Source organism: Amborella trichopoda, chromosome 2 (assembly GCF_054954075.1).
Source record: "Amborella trichopoda isolate Santa Cruz 75 chromosome 2, AtrichopodaSantaCruz75HAP2 v2.0, whole genome shotgun sequence".
Lineage (NCBI taxonomy): Eukaryota > Viridiplantae > Streptophyta > Magnoliopsida > Amborellales > Amborellaceae > Amborella > Amborella trichopoda.
The window spans coordinates 43,555,724-43,579,583 of NC_142337.1; the positions used below are offsets into that span (position 1 = coordinate 43,555,724).

Consider the following 23,860-nt stretch of genomic DNA (forward strand, 5'->3'; position numbering starts at 1 on the left):
TGTTCCATCTAGAAACAATGCAAACTAACTGTCCATATGTTTTCTTATTAGAATTATTATTTCTAGTTTTTAAATTTTATTTATTTTTTCATATTCATGATCTCCATGTTAGAGATTGCATGTCCTTAAAAATTAAGTCTTAAAATCCATATCAAATATAGAATTATTAAGCTGCCCGCATTTTTACATATGCGAGCTTGGCTGCATAGAAACCGGGTCCAAAACAAAATACAAGATACCATCTCCTTGGAACCCAATTCATGAGGTAACCGTCTCTCAAAATTTTCCATATTGATAGAATAACTGACACCACTGCATCCCCAACCTGGCCTTTGCCGAGCTTTCACTTGGCTCATAACCCTTGGAAAATCTACTCACCATCAACAATCTAATAAAAGAGAGGATTACCAATACCGATATGGAAAAGTAGTACATGCAGGGCACATTTCTTCAATAGCGTCCCCCCCTGACGCATTAAATATCCATCTTGTAGATGCATGTTATATTCATACTAATAAAATTTAAATTCGATCGTGTTGAAATTATATCAAAAGTTCTAGTTTTTGTTTTTATATTTTTTTTTTCTCATGTTCCTATATATCATGGTAGAGATTTTCACTCATCAAAATTCCGAATACAAAATCTATCTCCAAAATAGATTTTGAAAAGAAGACACATTTAAATAGATGAATCGGCGACTCATAAAAACTAAGGCTCAAGAAAACACGGATCCGATCCGGATCGAGTATCAGTAGAACTGTCTTGGATCCATTAATAAAACGGGATCCGGTCAGAATCGCTTGATGACACCACAAATCGATGTCATAAAGTCATAGATGAGACATGAGGCAGCCCTCCCTTTTTTGGAAAGTACAAAGACCAGCCACACGCCACCTGGTGATCAAATTGAAGCATTTTGCAATAGCATGCGTGGCTAAAGCTCGATGAGCTTTGCATGCCATGGCTTTTACACAACCTTTTTTTTCGTAGGTTCCCCGATGTGGGACTTTTTCGTTCCCTCTATAATAAAATGTAGCTTGCCTTTGTAGTTTGCTCTTTATCAAAATAAAACGTAGTTTGCAGTGGAATATTATAGGACACATCACCGTTTTTCTACAGGGAATTGCGTTAACTTTGCACTAAGTGTTAGCGAAAAATGATGGAGAGCAAGACCAACTCGAGATCAGAGAAGAGATGCCGTGAGGCAGGTGATCATAGAGCCCGGATTTTCTTGTTCTTTTGAGAGAGAGTAGAGAAGTTATTTTTGCTTACAGATGAAGCTCTATGTTTCTTTCTTCTCACTGCGTTCTTCCTCTCTTTGACTTCCCATTTTCTAGGGTGAAGAAAAGAGCTTAACGATTATCTTTCTACAGGTCTTTGAGAAAAGATCTTCCCTGATCTTAGGAATATTCATCTAACGTTTATATGGACGTTGGTTCATGTGAATGTTGGATGTGATAAGTATAAGATTCCTCCCACAATTGTAGGCCTCCCGGCCCACAGTTGTAGGCAAAGTCACGTTAGGCCTTATGGTCATACGTGTTAATATATCCCACTTAGCCATGACGGTCGAGAGTAATAATAAGTCACATGCATACTCCTACTTTTGAGTATGACCTTTAATAAAAAAATTTGTTATGAGGTTTTTCTCACGCTTTCGTAGATATGCCTCTCCTAGAAAATATCTATCATGAGGATTTTCACGCTAATGTGGATTTGTTACTCATGAAAATTGATTGATTTAGACATTTTAAGTCCCATTAAACTAGTGTACTTAGATAGTAGCTCAACACTTAGACCATTTGTTAATGGATCAGTAATCATATCAGATGAGGGCAAGTAACTAAGATTTACTTCACCTTTCTCAACTACATTCTGAATATAGTGATATTGAACATCTATATGTATTCTTTTAGAGCTATTTGCTCCACCTTGAATTAATTTAATTGCAGCTTGATGATGATAAAATATTTAAATCCGTCTGTCATTTATTACAGCTTCAAGTTCTCTGTGAAGCGCTTTATCCAGATAGAAAAAGTACAAGCAATGCTATATGTAATGTATTCTTCTTCTTGTGTGTACCTAGCTACACATCTTTGTTTCTTACTAGACCAAGAAATAGCAGCCCCTCCAAAGAGAAAAATATGCCCTGAGGTGGACTCACAATCATCCTTATCCCCAGCAAAATCTGCATCTAAATATCCTACAACTTCAAACTTATCTGCTTGAAAACACAATTTTAGATACTTTGTTCCCTTAATGTGCCTTAAAATTATTTTTACTGCTTTCCAATGAGCTAAGCCTGGATTACTTTGATATCTACTAACAAGTCCTATGATATTACTCAAATCTGGTCTTGTACATCTTATTGCATATTCCAAGCTATCGATAGCTTATTCATAGGGACCATTAGGTTTTTCTTGTCCTTCTATTGGACAATCCTTCCTAGACAACTTTACTCCCTTTTCAACAAGAGTAAACAATGATTTATAATTTTCCATTTGAAATCTTTTAAGGACAGAGTCAAGTTATCCCTCTTGGCTCAAGCACAACATATTTGATTTTCTATCTCTAGTTATTTTTATGCCTAAGACATAAGATGTTTCTCCCATATCTTTCATCTCAAATTGAGAAGAAAGTTATGACTTAGTTTTATCAATCATTTCTAAGTCATTTACAACTATCAGGATATCATCTACATATAATGATAGTATTGTGAATTTACTCTCACTCTTCGGGACATACACACAATGGTTCAATCTATTTACTTCGTATCCCATCTGTAGGAAGCTATCATGAAATGTTAAGTACCATTGTCTTGAAAATTGTTTTAAACCATATAAAGATTTATTTAATTTGTATACTTTACTTTCTTAACATTTAATTATGAATCCCTCAGGTTGCTTCATGTAGATGGTTTTCTTTAGTTCACCATTCAAGAATGCAGTCTTTACAGCTATTTGGTAAAGTTCTAGGTCATAGTATGCAGCGATTGCTAAAATTATTCTAATGGATTGCAACTGGGGAATAAATGTCAACATAGTCGACTCCCTTTCTTTGAGTAAATCCCTTTGCTACAAACTTAGCTTTAAATTTATCAACTGATTCATCAGATTTTAATTTCTTTTTAAGTACCTATTTAGAACCTATAGGTTTCCTATCTGATGGTAAATCACATAAATCTCAAACTTTATTTTTCTCAATAGAATCTAGTTCTTCTTTCATGGCATTGAGCAATTCTTGAGATTCTTGTGACTTTATAGCATCATTGAAGTCAAAGGGTCATGGATTTCATCTAGGTCAATGAGGTTATTTGTCTCCTCACTCATATAGACATATAAATCATCAAGGTATGATGGAGGAGCTCTAGACCTTTTTTGACCACTTAACATTAGGTGTGTGGGTATTTTAATATCATCATGTTGATCAAGGTTATCCATATCTACTGTAGGTAGTGGTTATAAATCAATTATGATATTAAGTGGATTATTATTATCCACTATAGGGATGTTTTTTTCAATAAAATCTTTTGGGAACTCAGCATCTCTGCTTTCAATGAGTCATATATTTATGATAAAATTGATATCCCTTTGATCCTTCAGGGTATCTTATAAAATTGAAAGCTAAAGTTTTGTTTTCTAACTTATTTCTATGCTAAGATGGAATTAGGACATGTGCAGTCGACCCCCAGTTCTTTAAGTTGGATAGATCATGTTTTCTATATGTCCACAATTCATAAGGGGTAAAATATATTGTCTTAGTTGGAACCTTATTAAGAATATACATGGATGTGCTTATTGCTTCTCTCCAAAAGATCTTGGTTAGATTAGCATGAGCCATGATGGATCTAATCATTTCTAAGAGGGTTCTATTACGCCTTTCAGCTATTTCATTTTACTGTAGCATATAAGACATAATAGTATGTCTTTTAATACCATATTCTTAGCCGTAAGCATTGAAAGCTTCAGATGTGTATTCACCTCCCCTATCAATTCTAAGAACTTTGATGTTATTACCCAATTAGTTTTCTACTTCCAATTTATATATTTTAAAATTTTCTAAAGCTTTTGATTTATGGTGGATTAAATAAATATATCCAAATCTAGAAAAATCATCAATAAAGGTGATGGAGTATGACACCCCTCTATAATTTTTAACATTGAGGGGCCCACAAATGTCTGAGTGGACCACAGTCAATAACTCATTAGCTCTCTCTCCTTTATTGAATGATTTTCTAGTCATTTTTCTTGACAAGCAGTGATGACAGGTTGGAAATTTCACATTACTTAGATTTGGAATACGACCCTCTTTTATTAACCTATTTAATTTGTCTTTTCTTATGTGGCCAAGCCTAAGATGCCAAGTATATGTATCAAAAACCATTACACAATCAATATAACCAGAATAAGATGATATTTTATTATCAGCTTTGTAATTTACATGAAGAAAGAATAAGTTGTGGTCATCACTGAAGTTTCCCAAGCATAAATTTGTCAACGTTTTCCGATTGATACTTTCAATGATCGAAAGTGGACTTCAAAGCCCTTTCTTGTGAGCAAGGGGACAGATACATTATTTTGTCCCATACAAAGGACAACATATACTTTAGTTAATACAAGATCAATTGTCCCTACATACAACCAACAAGTTTCTACACCGAGTATATCAGAATAGGTGTTGTTTCCCATGTAGATGCGCTTCTCCCTGGCTTTTTTTTCTTTAAAGTCCTCGAAGAGGCCGTATGAGCTTGTGATGTGTCGATTAGCGCCTGAGTCCACCCACCATCCTTTGATGCCGTGGTCTGCCAGTAGGCATTCAAAGACCACACAAATAACTTCACGCCTCTTGCTTCCAATCCTGCTGCGGGTTTCTATTCTGTGGGTGGCAGTTTTTGAAGTGACCTGGCTGACCACATAAGAAGCATTTTGGCGGTCCATGTTTAGTTTCTTAGTTGTAGGGCTTAGTTCATTTGTTTTTGAACTAATTGTTCCTCTTGTTAAACTTCCCTTGAAGTTTCTGGTTATTAAGCTTGTGTTGGCTAAATTTGAGAGGTTCTTGAGTAAGCATGAGTTCACTCCTTTTATCTTTGTTCATGTGATGTTGCTCTAAGGCTAGTTGCATAAGCAGGTCCCATAATGTAAGAGATTTTGCATTCAACCTAAGTGCAATTGTTACCATCCTCCATGAAGGTAGAAGACTATTTAAGATAGTGAAAACTTGCATGCGCTCGAGGACTTCATTCCGAGCAATGGCTAAGTCCTTAGCCATAATGAGCATCTTGTTAACATGTTCCACTACATTATTACCCTCCTTTATCTTAAATGAATTATATTGCTCTAATAGCAATTGGAGGTATGCTTCATAGGTTGAGTCATATTTAGTTTTTATTGCCTCTAGCATATTCTTAGATGTTTCATGATGTTGAAAACCTTAAATAAGGCACATATTAAATAAGGCACTAAAAAATTTAAATAAGGCACTAAAAAATTTAATATGTGGTCAATACTTGTAAAAAAAGATCTGCAATTATTTCATAAAACAATATCAGTTATTGAGTGATGCCTTAAAAAAAATTGAAATAAGCAATCTCTCAACCTGTAATAAGTACTAGGATTATCAAGGATAAAAATTCCCCCTTATATTTATTTATGTAGGGTACAAAAGCGCTTATAATGAAAGAGAAAATATCAAGTATGTGATTCACTTGAGAAGACAAATCGATTTCTATTGTCACACCAAGACTGTAATTGTATTTAATATATTCAAGTATCAGCAAAATAAGTCTTCCATAATTTTTTTTTTCTTAATAGAAATATCAGCAAGATATAAGGTAATAAAATAGCAAAATATGTATTCAGCCCCATATATATATATATATATATAGAGAGAGAGAGAGAGAGAGAGAGAGAGATAACAGAAATATCAACAACAAAAAAAAAGAGCAAAATCAAATTCTTTATGTCATTTGTTATCTCATTAGGGATCACAGGACAGAGACAATGTAAAATAATGGACCTGCACCAAAATCAACACTTAGAAGTACGATATAAAGTTTAACATGGATGTTATCTATTTTCAATGAAGATATGCACAACAACAAGCGGGCAGCAGAGCTTCCTTTGTCTTCTGCATTTTTTTTATTTATTGAAGAGAGCGTAAGGTTTTGTGTGTAGGCAACAACGTTTGTTCCTCTTCTCGATATTGATCGAAGAGAGAGAGAAGGAATGTTTTGTGGTATGGGCCTTAATTTTGAGTTATCCAAAACTCTCTTCAGCCCCTTCAAACAGGTTTAAAAAAACAGAGCTTTGTGGTAACCTGCCAACCCTTGTACCCACAATAGAGAATGTCGTGGGATCCAATCCCAAACTCCTGTTTTTGTGGATGTTGCAGAGAGTAAATCAAAGTGATTAACTAAAAAATTAGGGAGTTAATCCTATATCACACAGTATCATATATCCATGTCACAACTTATCAGACAAAGGGAGTGCACGCATAAAAAATGAGATAGAGGTGATTTGAATTTGATTAATACAAAGGGAGTGCACATATATTTATCCTTTAATTAATTAATATTGTGAACCAAGATAAGATAGCAGCATGTGATATTTGAAGCATGATTTATGCACAAAAAATAAATTGGGCATAGATTGTAACAAACAAATCACTTAAGATCTATAGTTGAAAAAAAAACTTAGAGAAGAAAAAAAAGAAGGGAAAATGGAACCTAGATGCTCTGATACCAATGTTAGCGAAAATTGGTGGAGCGCGAGACCAACCCGAGATCAGAGAAGAGATGTCGTGAGGCTGGTGATCGTAGAGCCCAGATTTTTCTTGCCCTTTTGAGAGAGAGTAGAGAAGTTATTTTTGCTTACAGATGAAGCTATGTGTTTCTTTTTTCTTGCTGCGTTCTTCCTCTCTTTGGCTTCCCATTTTATAGGGAGAAGAAAAAAGTTTAACAGTTATCTTTCCAAGGGGTCTCTGAGAAGGGGTCTTCCATGATCTTAGAGATATTCATCCAACATTCATATGGATATTGGTTCATATGAACATTGGATGTGATAAGCATATGATTCCTCCCACAATTGTAGGCCAGCCCACAATTGTAGGCAAAGTCACGCTATGCCTTATGGTCATACGTGTTAACACTAAATGCCCTAGTCACCACATTGTGGTTTCCATTCTCAACACTAACATGACCTCACTAATACCATCTATAGGCAGTGTGGTGTGGAAGATTGGCAGCCCTATGGGAAATATGGAAAGAGAGAAATAAGAGGACTTTCGAAGGAGAGTGACTACCCTTTAATAGTCTGATTATGAATATTAAACTAACCATCTGGTATTAGTTCTTAGTCACAGAAGAAGGTTGGGGGATCACGCAACCAGATGTTATGGTTAACTTACATAATCTTTTTGGGGAAAAGTTTAATAAGGTTACAACCTTAAAATATAGAACTACGGATGCACCTCAAAAATCCATTGATAAAAGTTGTTTTAATATTGAAAAACCCTCTAATTGATCATCTCGACATCAAGATGTATGACTAGAAAAAAAAAAAGAGGATTTTGAGCCCTAGAAATGGTGCATCTTACAACACATTATTTAGACCATAAAGTTTCAAGATTTTTATATGTTTATAGATCTACTTGCTTATAATCATTTTTGGAGTTTAAAATTTTATGTTAGATTTGAAAATATATTTTGAGATAATCTTAAGAATATTTTACATCAAAATTGTATGAAGTTGTACGTCATTTTTACGCACTTCCATAAGCCCCTACGAATAAGGAGACAGTCGGCGATAGTCTGGTGTCACAGGTTCATGAAACACCTGCAGACCAAGATTGTGCTAAAAATAAAGCCTTCAACCTAGTGATATGGGTGCGGTGCTCTCGCACCAAGAAAGAACTCTTCACTGTAGCCTTATGCAAACGGATACAGCAGGGCATCAGACCACCGCCATTGTGGTAAGAATGTCGAAGAACCCTTGATGACCAAATTTGGGCTCGTTCGGACCTCCCTAGAGGGGTCTACGCTCATGCGGCCTTGCAACTCATGGGTTTTACCATAGTATAGTGCGGCTTCAGCAAACCAGTCCTGGAAATGGGGACTGCGATAATGTTTTTCAGCAGTAACTTTGTCAACCTACGGCGCCTTCCATTGAAGCCAGACGGAGCTCAAACATTGACATGTTCTAGATCACGCCAGCCCCATCATTTTTTACCTATGTTACAGACTATGGCATGACAGAGAGCCCCCATTGCTTGGAAGAGGAAAGTGATTGAAGAAACTAAGGAAAAAACAGGGTTCAACAAGCTTCGAATTTGATGAAGCATAGCTCAATGTCCAAGCCTTGGATCAACGCGGGGAGGAGTTCAATAGAGCCACCTCGAGTAGAGCTACATTCTGGTACAACTTTTGCATTCAATCTGTGGTTCGATGAATGCAAGTCTTCGGGTCATCAAAGAAGCAAATCCAGCTGGTTGCCGGAGTCCCTTTCCCCGCAACCTTCCAAATTAAGAAAATACGCAAATCGACACCAAATCAGCCCAAACTTGTTGCAAAAGGACTGCAACAGCCTCCTCTCTAACTTGCAAGAAGATTCAGGAGCTAAAACAACGCAGCTCGAAGATGCATTGGCAAACAAAGTTCACAAACTGGTTGAACTTTCACCCCGAGGGAAAAGGCCACCACAACACGATTAAAGGACATCAAAGAGAAGAATTAAGATATTTTGCTGAAACAGCTGAATGATTGCCGCAAGTTTCAGGACCAACTTCCAAGGTCTTCCCATGGTGGAGCAACCTGTATGAAGGGACCGTCTCGTCATTCGGGCAAAAGATCATAGGGACATTTTGGTCATTTGCACCTAATTTTGGATTTGTTTTGAATTTCTTTAATTGTAATTAAGCTTGCTTTTTGAGCATTTAACCTCGTTTGGTGAATCCTCGATATAAGCAAGCTTAACTCACTTGTAAGAGGACCCTCTTTCCAAGCTCCAATACCCCTAAAGGCTGCGAAGAATCGAGGCTAGATTTCGCTTGTTAGCTTGTCTTTCGTTGTGAGTCCCCAGTTTCTGCGGGAGAGGAGAGACAAAGAGAGAAAACTTTGAGAGAGAGAGGTGCCCCCCGAGTGCATGGTTCAGCAGGTACCCCGGTCGTGCGAGTCACCCGTACCTCTCCTAAGCCGAGTCATTCTTCTTCTCTCTCTCTCTCACTCTCACCTCCGCGCACACGACCCTGCTCGCACTGCAGCCACGTCCATCCTCAAGCCCGTCGACGTGAGCAAACCCACGGGCCTTGACCCTCGGGTTTCCCCACACCCCCCTTAGAGACCAGCAAATCCCCTCGAGAGGGCAATCAAGGAGGAGGGAAATTCGAATTCCATCCCAAGAGCATAGAGAGAGTGAGACGAGAGAGGTTGGAAGCTTGAAGAGGGCTCCCCTCCAAACCGTGCTGACAAGCAGCTAGAGGGCTTCGTAATTGCTCTAAGAGGGCCATTCACCTGGGCATGTCCCCGAACCCCCAAAGCGGCGTAAGAGAGTTCGCGCTCTAGTCGAAAAATTCACTCTCTCCATCGGCCTCCTATCCATTAGCAGGAGGACCCGTGCATGCACCACGCACCGGACCTCTGTGGTTGTTCGAGAGAGGGTTTTCGCCTCCCCACCCGGAGGGAAACCAGGACCCCACCAACATCAACTAGTGACTCCCCTGGGGACTCGTCACCCTATCGTTAGCTAGAGCCGCCTCCAGGTAGCAACCTCTATTTCTCCTCGCTTCACTTTTGCTATGGGATTTGTTTATCGCTCATTCCTCTGGGTCGGGGAGTTCTACATCCCCATACCCGCGACTGCTCCTGAGGAGACTGGCCTCTTCTGTCCTCCCTCCCTTGTGTGCCCTCTATGCGGTCATGCTAGCCCAACCATCCCAGCCTCGACTAGGAAAGTTCAGGGCAAGGATACTCAGGCCCCTCCCCCCTCCTCTTCGGGCGTTGTGGGGAGACACCTTGATGCCCACTGCAAGGGCACCTCTACTGCCGCCCCCTCACTAAAACACCTTGTTGCTGGTGGGAACCCCGCCAGTGGCACCCTCGTGCACATATCGCCCACTGGCAATTCCCATGCCAGCCTGTGCGGTTACTCCACCATGCATATTCATGACTATAGACTTCCTGGCAGCCCAATTGCCATCATAATGAATCGGGGTAGGCGGTAGCCTACCTCGGTCTGTCAAATCGTTTCGGGTCACTCTTGACCTGGGCGTAGTGCTGGTGGCTCTGACGCCACCCGCGCCATGCATGTTAGCTTCACGGCTCGGGGCAGCCTAAGAGCCAACCTCTGACCGACACGTGACTTTTGAGACAATCGGAAGTCCCACAAGAAAACAAACATGCATCCAGGAGGCCTCACGACTTCAGTGGCTAAATGGGCGGTTGTCACATGCACCCCGCCCCTCACCACACAAGGGACTGACCCTATGACCACCACCCTAAATACCACTATACCCCCGATCGTGGAGGAGGGTAGATGACGGTCACTATGCCCACCAGCCGCACTCTCCCTCCCGCCGTGGGTCCTTAACTCTCGTCGCCAACTACAAAGTCTCTTCTCCCAAGGTATTTTATTCTACCCGAGCTCATTGATACTGTCGGCTCATCAGTAGAGCAGGCCTGTCAAGAAATAAATTTTTCCTGTTTCCAGATTTGAGGGAAGGTCCACCGGAACTTGTGGCTCAAAATGGCTACGGAAATTGAACTTCACCTCCTTGCAACAGAGACGACATCTTCTCTCTCAATAGACCGGGCCCGAACCTCAGAAGTAGGCCCACCACGCGGTGGTTGAATCAATCCCCACGCTGAGCAGTCAACAAGCATAATCAGCATCAAGAACCGCGACCGACTCCCAAACCCCACCCAATGTAGTCTCCTCACCGACGTGGGACACCTCGTGGCCACACAGCCAGGGGGCAATGCGGAGGCAGCTGCCCCTAAGTCAGAACTATAGCAGGGTGCCCCCGTTGCAAAGCTATCAGCAGATCAGGAAATCCGAGTAGAGACTCAAGTAGCGACACACCTTCAACAGAGCATGGGTGCCAACCCTCTTGGGAATGTTGATCGAACAGGACATGGTGGTCCTTCCTCTTAGCAAACGTCCAGATCACGCAAAATGGGTCAGCCATCCTAACTACTGCGCCTTCCACCAGATGCTGGGGCACCCCGTGGAGGATTGTTCCAGCTGGAGGACTACATCGAGGCTCTGATCTAGAAAGGAAAAATATATTTGGAGGACCTTAAGGACGCTTTCGAACGTCCGAAGCCTGTCATATGGTCACGCTCCACAAAGAGTCGGACAATGAGGTACCCACAATTGAGCTTCGACACGTTAGTACAGCACGATATGATAGTACCCCGCACTCCCAAATGATAAGGGCACGCCCCCGGCAAAAGCCAAGGTCCATGGTGTCGCTACCACCAGCAGAGTAGTCTTGATCTATCCCATTGTTGGGGGTTCCAAGACGTCCTTCAAGGGTAAATCTAGGATGGATGGATAGCCTCATTGAAAAACAGCCTTCGCCTTGGGGCAGGGGCCTCCATGAGTGCCACCACCCCTGGCTTAAGACGGGACGAGTTCGGAGCCCCATCACCAGCACCTCCGAGACTCCCTTCCATTGCGCTTCTGCATAGTGGGAAGTGTACCACAACTGCAGAAGGGCAAGAAGCGCTATGAGGAATGTGGCTCACCACGTAGACATGACACCTGCGCAAACGCGGGAGCCCTATCTGCCCAGGGCAGAAAGGCACCACCGTTGAAACTCAGATACGCCAATCCGCAACTCTGAACCTCCTCGGCACTTAGTCAAGGCTCCTCTTTGCCGAAAGAGGTTGCTGCACCATCGTAAGAACCGCTCAAGGTTCACCCTACGGGGGCATGGAACCCTGAAGGCGCGCACTAGCATCAGTCCCAAACGGCGGGACTCTTTTTGGGGGTATGATTCTAAAACTACCCTCTCAAATAAAATAAATAAAATAAAAATAAAATTGCAATGGTCATGAACGAAAACCTGGGCAGGCGTTCATGGCAATCACACAAGAATTCAAGGGCCTAGCCAGTTGACCCCTGAATTCACTCTCTCATCCCCTTTCTCAAAGAAGGCAAGAGGCCACATATGAAACAAGGGTGCGAAAAAGAAACCTCAATGCATCAAATACGAAAGAATAAGAAAAATGGCTGTCTTATTCATATACACAAGAGGTTACAAAATCCACGTAGGCCACTCAGGGCCGATACACAAAATCCACATGGGCCACTCAGGATCAGTCTTTCGCTTGCAGCTCCTATGACCTCTCCAGCGTAGCCTGCGCCTCCTTTTCACTAGAAGTGATTTCCGAGGTGACAAACTCAGATAGAACGGTGACTGCCATTATGTCTGAACCTAACTGCTTCAGGCGACGGGAGTTTGTAGCCATCACCTCCTCGATAGCGCTGCAGTCAACTCCTCGAGTCAGCCACATGGGTCTGTAACAAAGCAATCTCGTCTACAATGCTCTGGATCTCTTCTTTTATCTCCGCCTCCTCCCTCACAAGCCGGGCATGGCAGGAGGCAATTCGCTGTCTCTTATCCTCATGACCTCTCACAAGAGCTCACTAGGTGGCCAACTTCGTCTTTAAGGAGGCAAGCTAAGAGAGTCTTAGCTCCCCAATCTGCGAGGTTCTGCAGCAGCTCCTGCACCCAGTCAAAAGTCTCTGCATCCAGGCCCACGACTAGCAAGCTAGCCGCACAGGCCCTGATGCCCTCGTTCCCCTCTTGGAGGTCAGAAAGCAGACATTCCTTGAGCCCCTCAAGGTCTGTCAGGAGCACGCGCTGCACAGTCCATGCTCTAACGCTCAACCTTGGCAAGGCCAAAGTCGAGGAACTCACTGAAGTAAGTGGGGGCACGTCAAAGACTGATCCCCTGACCACAAGGGCCAAAGACTCAGTAGGAGCAATGGGAGATTCTGACGGTGGCGCACCAGCCCCCTATCGACTCTCAGCTCAAGACGCCATGGGAGAAGGAGCTGAGGTCTCTTTAACAGCAAATTTCACACGTTTAACCACAACAAAAAGAAGAAAAAGGGGTCAGGTCAAAAAAAAAAAAACAGTGCGCCAGCCATGTGATCGGACCTAAACAAGCAGCATTACCTGGAGGAGGAGATGAACTGCTACCATCCATGGTCCCTGCTCAAAAGTGCTGGTTCGAAAAGAGGCGAACACCGAAAAGGAAGCCTGAGTAGAAGACACTAAGGGTGTTTGCTCCTACTTGGGATGCAGACCCTCGGTGAGAGTGAAAAGCAACCACCCGTCCTTTTCTAAAGTCCGGCAGCAAAAGAGCCAATCAACGGGCGACCCTCCCTCCGATCGCAGAGAACGCCGACGGCACACGAAGCAAAGCATCAGAAGCAGTGCACCAAAGCACCGTTGGCATGTGAAATCTAAGCATTGCACGAGCAAGCGCCACACGCCTCGAATGTACGGTTGTACAAACAGCACGCGAAGCGACGTGTCACACGTGCGAAAGATTACTCTCAGTCTCGAGGAAGCACTGAGGGAACGTAATCAAACCATCGTACGACATTGACGCCACCTCTCTCATCCAGCATTAATTGCTTTGCATGCATAATAAGGCCCATCAGGAACGGCACGCCTACTGCCGTTCAAACGCCTCCCACGCATGCAATCCAACCCCACTTGGCTTGCTTACAGCATGGGCCCGATCAGAGCGTTAGAGGCACGCCCCTGCACCACTGTCCTTCGCGGGAAAGCAAATCACGTTCCTTGTCTCTCCAACATACAGGACCTCCTACGGGCCAAAAAAAAAAAAAAAGAAAAAAAAAAAAATGATGATGATGTCGGGACTTGCGAAAAGCAGCAATGACACATTCCCCAAGGGTTGGGATGAAAACCCATAAGGGCATCCCAACATCACACAACAAGCAGCAATCGGCCCACTGGCACAACAGGCATTCCATCGGCAATTCCTTATAATCATCAGCAGGGATATGCTTCGGCCCACGAAAAAGGGAGCAGCAAATAGCAACGCAAGGCAAAGAAGGAGAATTCAACACGAAGGGGGATTTCATTTCATGATAAAAAAAGGGTTACATGTTTGTTGTTAAAATACAATCCGTAACACAATAAAATGTGTACATCCGTTCTGAAGTGGATCCCTTCCCTTCAAGAGTCCCACCGCCTGCTTACGGTAGTGGTGTCTTCAAAGAGGTTGCATCCATCTCTTCAAGTAAGGCTTGAAGAGGACAGAGAGCGCCTCCTCCTTCAACGCGCTCTCTGACGAGGGCACGGGGCCAGACAAGCTCGCAGGCCAACCGCTCCCCCTTTTGCAATTTGCCATCATACCTAAAAAGGTATGTTGGGATTCAGGGTCGCTGGCCCTCAGCGCCTTATACAAGACCACGGGCCTCATGCCATGGGTCCCGTACAACTAGAGGAGCTTCGGAGCAACAAGCTCGCCCTCTGTCACGAGTCCATCGTCGCTTCCGCACAGGCGAATATCTTCACAAGGACATTCAACACCCGTGCACACCCTAAAGGCTGTTGTCAAGCAGTCAGCCCCCACAGCGGGCATCGCTCACCGGCCAAGTTCTTCAAATAAAACGAAGTCTCCACGCTGCCTCCACACGAAGGAGCATCAAGAAAAATAAGTTCGTCACAAAGGGGAAAAGCTACCCTCATGCTCTCCTGCCTAGACCCTTTTTAAAGGACTTAGGCTCATCAAAGCTTGCTGCTTTCCGAGCACAACGCCGCTCAGCTGCTTGGCCATGTGTCACCACAACGGTGCCTCGTTGACCGCAAAATTTAAACCATCTCACGCATCACTTGTCAGGCGTTACTCATGAAGCGTCACGGTCAAATCTCACACCGCCATACTGCCAGCCTGGCATCATCAACAGATCACGCAAAAGGATCTTGCGCAAGGCACGACCATCCCTGTGGCACTCTCCATCTGACCTCGCCCCAGCATGCAGGCGCCTCATCAACTGAATGTCGCCTCTCTAAGCACGCTTCCCTCGGGGCAACTCTTCATTCCACCCCCCATGGGTACCACTTCATACCACGCCCAGCGAGTGCCATCTTCAGTTCGCCCCCCCGCGGGTACCACTTCATACCACCCCCCGCGGGTACCATCTTCACTCCACCCCCTCGCGGGTGCCATCTTCCCTCCCCCCCTCCCCCCAGGGTATCGTCTCCATCCCAACCCCCGCGGGTGCCATCTTTGCGCCGCCCCCGTAGGTGCCTCAAGCATTTCACCACCGCGGGCGCCATCTAACACCTCCCGTGGACACCACCATCATTGAGCATTTCACCACTGCAGGCGCCAACTAACACCTCCCCTGGACACCACCATCATTGACCTCGTGCGAGCACAAACCGCCTGAGTCACAATAAAGCTACTCTTTGGGGCAACACCCCAAGGGGCGAAAAGATTCCTTGCTTCGAACACCAGCTGCTACTATCAACCCGAGGCAGGCCACACCCTCTAGACTCTCAAGACTCCTCCGTCAAGGCTCACTACATTAGTGACCTCCTTCCCCCTCAAAAAAAAAAAAAAAAAAGGAGAAGTCAGGCGCGATGGCAACCATCGTGAGTAAAAGTAAAAGAGCTTCAGACGGACATATTCAAAAGAGAAAAGGGGCTATGGGTAAAATCCCCCAACAAAAACAAACAGGGGCATGGTGAAAACTAGCAAAGGGCACCATGCGTAAAAATGATAGGTGGGCATGGCCGGGCAAAAACCGGTAAAGGGCTCCATGAGTAAAAGCGAAAATCAACGGGTGGATGTGACCTCGAAGTCACGGGTAAAAGCACCCTAATAAAGGATATGGTTGAAACCATTCTGTTGGCGCCATAGCCACTCAGTTCAGGTGAAAGCCCTCAAAGGGCGTCTGAACCAAGCTCCTTCTTCCGGCCTTCGTGCCAAACCTTCTTGTCTTAGGCCCCAGTGCCGAAAAACTCAGGCCCCAATTCCTTCCAAAAAAATTCAGGCCCTAGTGCCTTCCAAAAATTTAGAGCCCCAGTGCCTTCCAAAAAAATTTCAGCCCCAGTGCCATCCAAAAAAATTCCGACCCCTGTGCCTTCCAAAAATTCTGGCCCCAGTGCCTTCCAAAAAAATTCAGGCCTCAGCGCCTTCCAAAAATTTCGAACCCCAGTGCCTTCCCAAAAAAAACCAGGCCCAATGCCTTCCAAAAATTTTGGGCCCCAGTGCCTTCTAAAAAAAATTCAGGCCCTAGTGCCCTCCAAAACAATTGGGGTCCCAATGCCTTCCAAACAAATTTTAGGCCCCAGTGGCCTCCAAAAACCATTCAGGTCCCAATGCCTTCCAAAACATTTTGGCCCCAGTGCCTTCCAAAAACAAATCCGACCCCAGTGCCATCCAAAAAAAATTATGGCCTCAGTGTCATCTAAAAGTCTTGGCCCCAATGCCTTTCAAAGAAAATTTTCTGCCTCAGTGCCACCTTTTCTTATCACAGGCCTTAGTGCCGCTACGCCAAAAAAAAAAAATCTTCTCCTCCTCTTCTCTTCCATCAAACTCTTGCAGCCAGGGTGAAGTCCCCTAAAATGGGATCGCCTCAAAGGTTATCCTCCTATCAAACCTTGGTAATTCGGGCGATGGCCAACTGGACCTGTAGGACGTAAGCCAAAGAGGTACCTTACCTGCCGTTCTTCTCATCAAACTGTAGCATCCAGGGTGAAGTTCCCTAAAAAGGGAATTCCTCAAAGGCCATTCCCCTATCAAGTCTGGGTAATTTGGGCGATCCCCAACTGGACTTATAGGACGTAAGCCGAAGAGGTACCTTGCCTGCCTTTTCTTCCTCCATCAAGTTTCTAGCATCCAGGGTGAAGTCCCGTAAAATGGGACCGCCACAAAGGCCATCCTCCTTTTAGGTTTGGGTATTCGGGAGACCCCCAACTGGACCAGTGGGATGTAAGCCAAGAGGTACCTTGTTTGCTTCTGGCGTTTCTGTTTGGATAGAGATGCAGCTCAAAAGAAGGGCCCCACTAATTGGAACACCAGGATCTCCCTAGCCAAAATGGGATAAAGCTCACAAGAAGGGCCCCCACTGGCTGGAACATCAGGAGTTCACATTGCAAAAAAAAGTCGTAAGCCCGCTGAAGGCAGACCATCAATGTGACCTCCCAAAAAAAACGGATTCTAGCGGAACCCGAAGAAAGCCCCTCAACAAGGCACCAGACCACTAGAAACCACTTTGATCGCCCCCGGGTCAAGGGAAATGCTCAGCAAGATCTTCCCCTCGAAGATTGCGTTGTGCCGGTGATCAAGAAAAAATAATTGATCGAGAGGAATTGAACACGTCTTGGCAAGGATTTGTCAGAGGAGCTACGACATTAAATTTTTCTAAATGTTGCGCTTCTCTCTTCTCTCGAAACAAAATATCCGTCGAGGCAAGTTGTTGAACATCATTTTTGACGCACTTCTATAAGACCAAGTGAATAAGGAGAGAGCTGGCGACAGTCTGGTCTCGCAGGTTCACAAAACACCCGCAGACCAAGATTGTGCCGAAAATAAAGCCTTCATCCTAATGACCTGGGTGCGGTGCCCTCACACCAAGAAAAGACTCTGCACTGTAGCCCTATGCTAATGTCTGCAGCATGGCATTAGACCACTGCCAATGTGCTCAGAATGTCGAAGAACCCTCGAGGACCAAATTTGGGCTCAATCAGGCCTCCCTAGAGGAGCCTACGCTAATGCAGCCTCGCAACTCATGGGTTTTACTATAGTATGGTGTGGCTTCACCAAACCAGTCCTAGAAATGGGGACTGTGACAATGTTTTCTGGTAGTAACTTCACCAACCCACAATGCCTTCCTCTGAAGCCAGACGGAGCTCAAACATTGACATGTTCTAAATCACGTCGGCCCTGTCATTTTGACCTATGGCACAAACTGTGGTGTGACTGAGAACCCCCATTGCTCTGAAGAGGAAAGTGACCGTAGAAACCAAGGAAAAAAATTGGTTTCAGCAAGCTCCGGATTCGGTGAAGCATAGCTCAATGTCCAATCCTTGGATCAACGCGGGGAGGAGTTCAATAGAGCCACCTCGTGTAGAGCTACATTCTGGTACAACTCTTGCATTCAATCCGTGGTTCGATGAATGCAAGTCCCCAAGTCGCCAAAGAAGCAAATCCAGCAGGTTGCCGAAATCATTTTCTCCGGCAACCGTCAAGATTAAGAAAATGTGTAAATCGACACCAAATCAGCCCAAACTTGGTGCAAAAGGACTGCAACAGCCTCCTCTCTGACTTGCAAGCAGAGCCAGGAGCTAAAACAATGTAGCTCGAAGATGCATTGGCAAATAAAGTTCACAAAACTGACCGGACTTTCATCCCAAGGGAAAAGACCACCATAGCACGATTAAAGGGCATCAAAATGCTCAAAAACGAGAGAAGAACGAAGATATATTGTCGAAACAACTGAACGATTGTTGTAAGTTGCAAGATCAGCTTCCAAGGTCTTCCCATGGTGGAGCAACCAGCATGTAGGGATGGTCTTGTCATTTGAGCAACAGATGACAGGGACATTTTGGTCATTTGTACCTAAATTTTGGATGTATTTTGAATTTCTTTAATTGTAATTAAGCTTTACTTTTGAGTATTCACCCTCATTTAGTGAATCATCTATATAGGCAAGCTGAACTCACTTGTAAGAGGACCCTTGTTCTAAGCTCTAATACCCTTAAAGGCTGGGAAGAATTGAGGCTAGAATTCGCTTGTTAGCTTGTCTTTCTTTGTGAGTCCCCAATCTCTGTGGGAGATTAGAGAGAGAGAAAGAGAGAAAAAAAAAACTTGGAGAGAGAGAGGATACCCCCAAGTGCGTGGTCCAGCGGGTACCCCGGTCGCGTGGGTCACCCCTACCTCTCCTAAGCTGAGTCGTTCTTCCTCTCTCACTCTCACTCTCTCACCTCTGCACGCGCGACCCCACCCGTTCGGCAGCCCGCGTCCATCTGCAAGCTCACGAGCATAAGCAAACCCGCGGGCCTCAACCCTCGGGTTTCCCCACTCCCCCCGTAGTGGCCAGCAAATCCCTCTGAAAAGGGGACCAAGGAGGAGGGACATTCGGATCGCATCCCAATAGCATAGAGAGAGTGAGAGGAGAGAGGTTATGAGCTTGAAGAGGGCTCCCACCCAAACCGCGCTGACAAACAACCGGAGGACTTCGTAATTTCTCTAAGAGGGCCATCCGCCCGGGCATGTCCCTGAACCCACAAAGTGGCATAAGAGCGTTCACGCTCCAGTTGTAAAAATCTCTCTCACCGTCGACCTCCTATCAGCTAGCAAGAGGGCCTGTGCGTGCACCACGCACCGGACCTCCACTGTTGTTCAAGAGAAGGTTTCCACCTCCCCTCCAGGAGGGAAACCAGAACCCCACCAACATCAATGCTACAATAAAATTTGAAGGTGCGCCTTAAATGGATTGTTTAAGGTTGCAACCTTATGGAAACCACACCCATCGTTTTTTGGTGGGAGGTTTTAAGACTAGACCAAGATGTTTATGGCCTGCCTCAAGCCTTGGACGTCTCAAGTTGAACATTGATGGGAGCTCCTTGGGGAATCCGGGACTAGCAGGTATATGGGGTGTTCTGCGCAATTGCTATAGAGATGTCATTGTTTCCAATGCAGGACCTATTGGCATAGCCTCAATTAATCTTGCTGAAATGCTCGCTCTTCTGCAAGGTTTGAAAATTTTCTTATATCAGAATATTGGTAAAAAATTTCTTATCTCGGAATATTGGTAACTATTGTGAGATAGCGGGGGACTCCTTGAATGTCATAAAATGGTGAAAGAAAGAGCAGTGTATTGCATGGGAATTTTTATCTACTTGGCTGCAGATTTTGGATCAGGTGGAGAATATGTTGGTTGCCTTCCTACATGTGTACAAGGAGGCCAATGCAGTGGCCGATTCCCTTGCTAGAGGGGGTGTTTCTTTATCTTCTCTCAATGTCTCCTCTGATGTAATCTACTTCTAGTAAGGACCTTATTAATGAATATTTGAAGTTCGTAAATAAATAAATAAATAAATAAAGTTTCAAAAAGCCAACTCCTAATCTACTTGAAAAAATGGGTAAGGCCTGTCTTCTTCACTGAATTACCCAAAAAAAAAGTGCAATCCACACCCTAACTTAAAATTATATTATTATAAATATTAATAACACTACTAATAAATATGATTATGAATTAAAAATCAAGCCAAATGATTTCAAATGCAATATACTGTCTATAGTTGGCCCTCTACTATGAAATTTTAATTATGTGAATATGATGACATTAAAATTACATTAATGTTGTTATTTCGAATGAATAGAATTATGTAAAAATAGTTAACTAAATTACTATAATTATGTTAAATTTTTCATTGCTATATTGAAATTTTTATTGTTATAAATACATTGAAATATCACATAATTTAATATATTAAATTACTATGTTATTTAATTAATTATTATTGTTATATAGATTTTGTTATTTCCACATTTAATATATATTGTAATTTCAAATTAATATATTTATAAATTTTACAAATATTAACAAATAGCTTAATGTTAATTTGCTATTATTATAATAACTTATTTTATACAACAATAAAAATTTAATACAAATTTAAATTGTATTAAGTTGTTATGTAAAATAATAAAACATTTTCTAAATATTTTAGTATTTTTTTATACAATAATGACAAATTGGATTGTAATTACTACTATGTTTTAAGAAAATCAAAAAGTAAATTTTTTATAAATTGTAGTGATTTCTTTTAAAAACATTAGGCCGAAATTGTTTATTTGCCCGATTATCCGATCCGGTTGATGTAATACTGATTTCACTTTATATGGGAACTTATCATTTTTAATCTTATAATATATAAGTATTTTCTATTATTTTTAGATTATTTTGATGAATTATCATAATATTATATTGAGAAGTGATCCAATGCAATGGTTTTATCATAGTCTAATGAAACGGTGAGGTGGTTTAATCTTGTCCACTAATTTGATTTGAATCCAATAGCCAAAATTAATGCTTAATATTTAAAATTAAAAAAATGCATCTCAAATTCCCTCTCTCACTCTCATGAAACAAATCAATTCATAGCAAAATCCCTTTCACTTTATTCAGCCCCAAAAACAACCAACCGCGACTATTATTCCAAACAATATCATCTCGTTTAACAAATATTACTCCGAATAATCATTGTGACTCTTGACAATACAACCATCTTAGAATCAATGGATTACATGAATAATATAAATTAGATAATCAAATGATTGCCATCAACGTGGCAAAGACATGAAGTAAAAAGAAACATGTATGGGCGGATGCCATCTAATTTGGATGCTCAAGGGAAATATTTAAAAAAAAGAAAAAAAAGAAATAAAAAAGAAAAGGAAAAAGAACTCCTAACAAATACTATGGCCACACCATTGAATTTTAGTAGGTTCTTCTTGTGATCAACACCATTGAATTTTATGGAGTTCTTCTTATGATCATCTCTAATCAGTAGAGGTGCTTGTATACCAATCCCCAATTTCCTTTTCTTCCACTAAAAAAGAGAGGCACTAAGAAAATTCATCATCAACGAAAACCTATATGAAGAAAAATAGCAACCAGCTCATGATCCACAAATACAACTAGAACAACAATGTCATGACCATGAAGCCAAGTTCATATCGAGTATTATTTGCTCCACCTCTCTTCTTAGCCTTGACAGCTTCTATAAGACGAGTATTATTTGCTCCACCTCTCTTCTTAGCCTTGACAGCTTCTATAAGAAGCATCCTTGATGTTCTCTGCCACCCATTAAAAAAACTTAAAAATTAATTTCTACACGAAAAACATAATTGGGAATTTGAAATTTTGGTTGTAACTTGACAACAATATGAAACAAAGTGTGAATAACAGATGGTGCAGCTAAAGCCACAATTTTAAACATGACGAGTTCATATTTTCAATGGGAACTCATTTAACGGACTGTGGAATGAAAATGTTGGAAAATAAACTCTAAAAATTCATCATACTTATTTCAATCAAAGAGGAATGGAAAGAATCAAGTGACATGATGACAGAGTTCATGGTTAAATCTTGTAGTGAAAACCACGATATTATTTTATTTTATTTAACATTATAAAAAAAATATTTTTTATTATTATTTAAACATTAGACATTAAGCTTAAAGATCATGGAAATGTAAAAGACAATGCCAATGCATTTTTTTCAATTAAATTTTTTATAATAGAAAAGCTAAAATTGAAAATTTATGCATCATTATGTTCATCAAGTATTTTGATATCCTTGAAATTTTACAGCAACATGATCCAAATTAAGAACAAAAAGGACCAAAAACAAACAAATCACGACTATATTATGAGCACTTTAGAGACCTACGGATATGTAATACAGGTCATGCATTTGATTGGAAAAATATAGATCATTTCAAGGGAACTATACAACAGTATTCTTTAAGAAAGTATCTACCCATTTACTGAATATATTAAGAAACTATGAAAAACTACTCATTTACTGGATCTACTCAAAAAACAAGGAAATATATGCCCATTTCATGGAAACTAATTGAAAATCTCTCTCTCTAGCGATTGGAAAAATTATCTAATCAAAGAGCAAGTATTCCTAAAATAGACAGCTAATTTCAATTTTAGAGAATTAAATTGATTTCCTTTAAAAAAATTGATGGTTTTTAAAATTGAAAAGCTCAAAAAATCTGCAATCCAAAAACTCCAATGCCTGATTTGAATTGGGGATTGGCTTCTTTAGATTTTTAGGGCCACCCTGATTGAGATTGAGATGGAAGGAGGGTTTCAACTTTAATTGGGAATGAGATGGAGGGAGGGATAGAGCCGTTTTTTATATGGAAGTGTCGAAAGCTCTTCAAACGTCATAAGTCAATTGATCCATTGACAGAGTTTTTTCATCTTCAAAAAAGAATAGCCATATGCAGAAATCAATGGGCTTGCATCTTGCTGCTCCCCACAAGTGAAAAAAAAAGAAGAAGAAGGAAATGAGAGAGAGACGGACTCAGCCAGAAAAGGCCCTTGGTGGTCATAGAGAGCGGCTCTAATGGTCGCAGAGAGATCAAGCCCTCTATCGTCATAGAGAGAAGGGATATAGAAGCGGGAATGGTCGGCTCTAATGGTCGCAAAGAGAAGCGGGAATGAGGGAGATGGAGAGATTTGAAGAGATTTGGAGTTAAAAGCTGGAATAAGGGAGATGAATAAGATTTGACGAAATTTGGAGTTTACAAGGTTTTAAATTTGAATTTAAAATTTGAGATCTTTTTTTAAATTTTATAATTAAATGTTAGCCATTAATTTTAACCATTGGATTCAAATCAATCTAGTGGCTAGGATTGAGCCACCTCACCATTTCATTACACTATGATAAAACCGTTGTATTGGATCACTTTTTTATTCTATTATAATTAATAATTGTACAAATATCCAGACAGAAAATGTCTCAATATTCACTTATTTTTACAAAAATAATAAAAGTATTCAATGTAATTCTTAATTTTTTTGAAAAATATTTTTATAGATTTATAATGATTTTTTGAAAAAAAATTTAAAATAAAATTTGCCCATCCGACATAATTTTTAAGGTGGATGATTTGGATTATCAAAACCACATCTATGTGTAATATCCACTTTCCCTACAAACAGATAAAGTGAGTTGGCTTCTAATTCACTGCCCGCTTCTTAAAAAATCGGGCATCGGCTTGAGTTGTTGGCAGTTAATGCCAGGCAATAATACGCTTCGAAAAAATCGACTGCCCTTTCGCAATC

The 23,860-nt window shown here is 41.8% G+C and overlaps 1 long non-coding RNA gene across 1 annotated transcript; it reads right to left on the reverse strand.

Moving 5' to 3' along the window:
* Positions 1-21,283: 21,283 nt before the first annotated feature.
* On the reverse strand, positions 21,284-23,271 carry LOC148783228 (uncharacterized). The gene is made up of 2 exons (XR_016050385.1): positions 23,097-23,271; positions 21,284-21,853 (listed from the first exon to the last, which is right to left on the reverse strand). It is a non-coding gene; the product is annotated as an uncharacterized LOC148783228 (long non-coding RNA).
* Between the last annotated feature and the right edge of the window lie 589 nt (positions 23,272-23,860).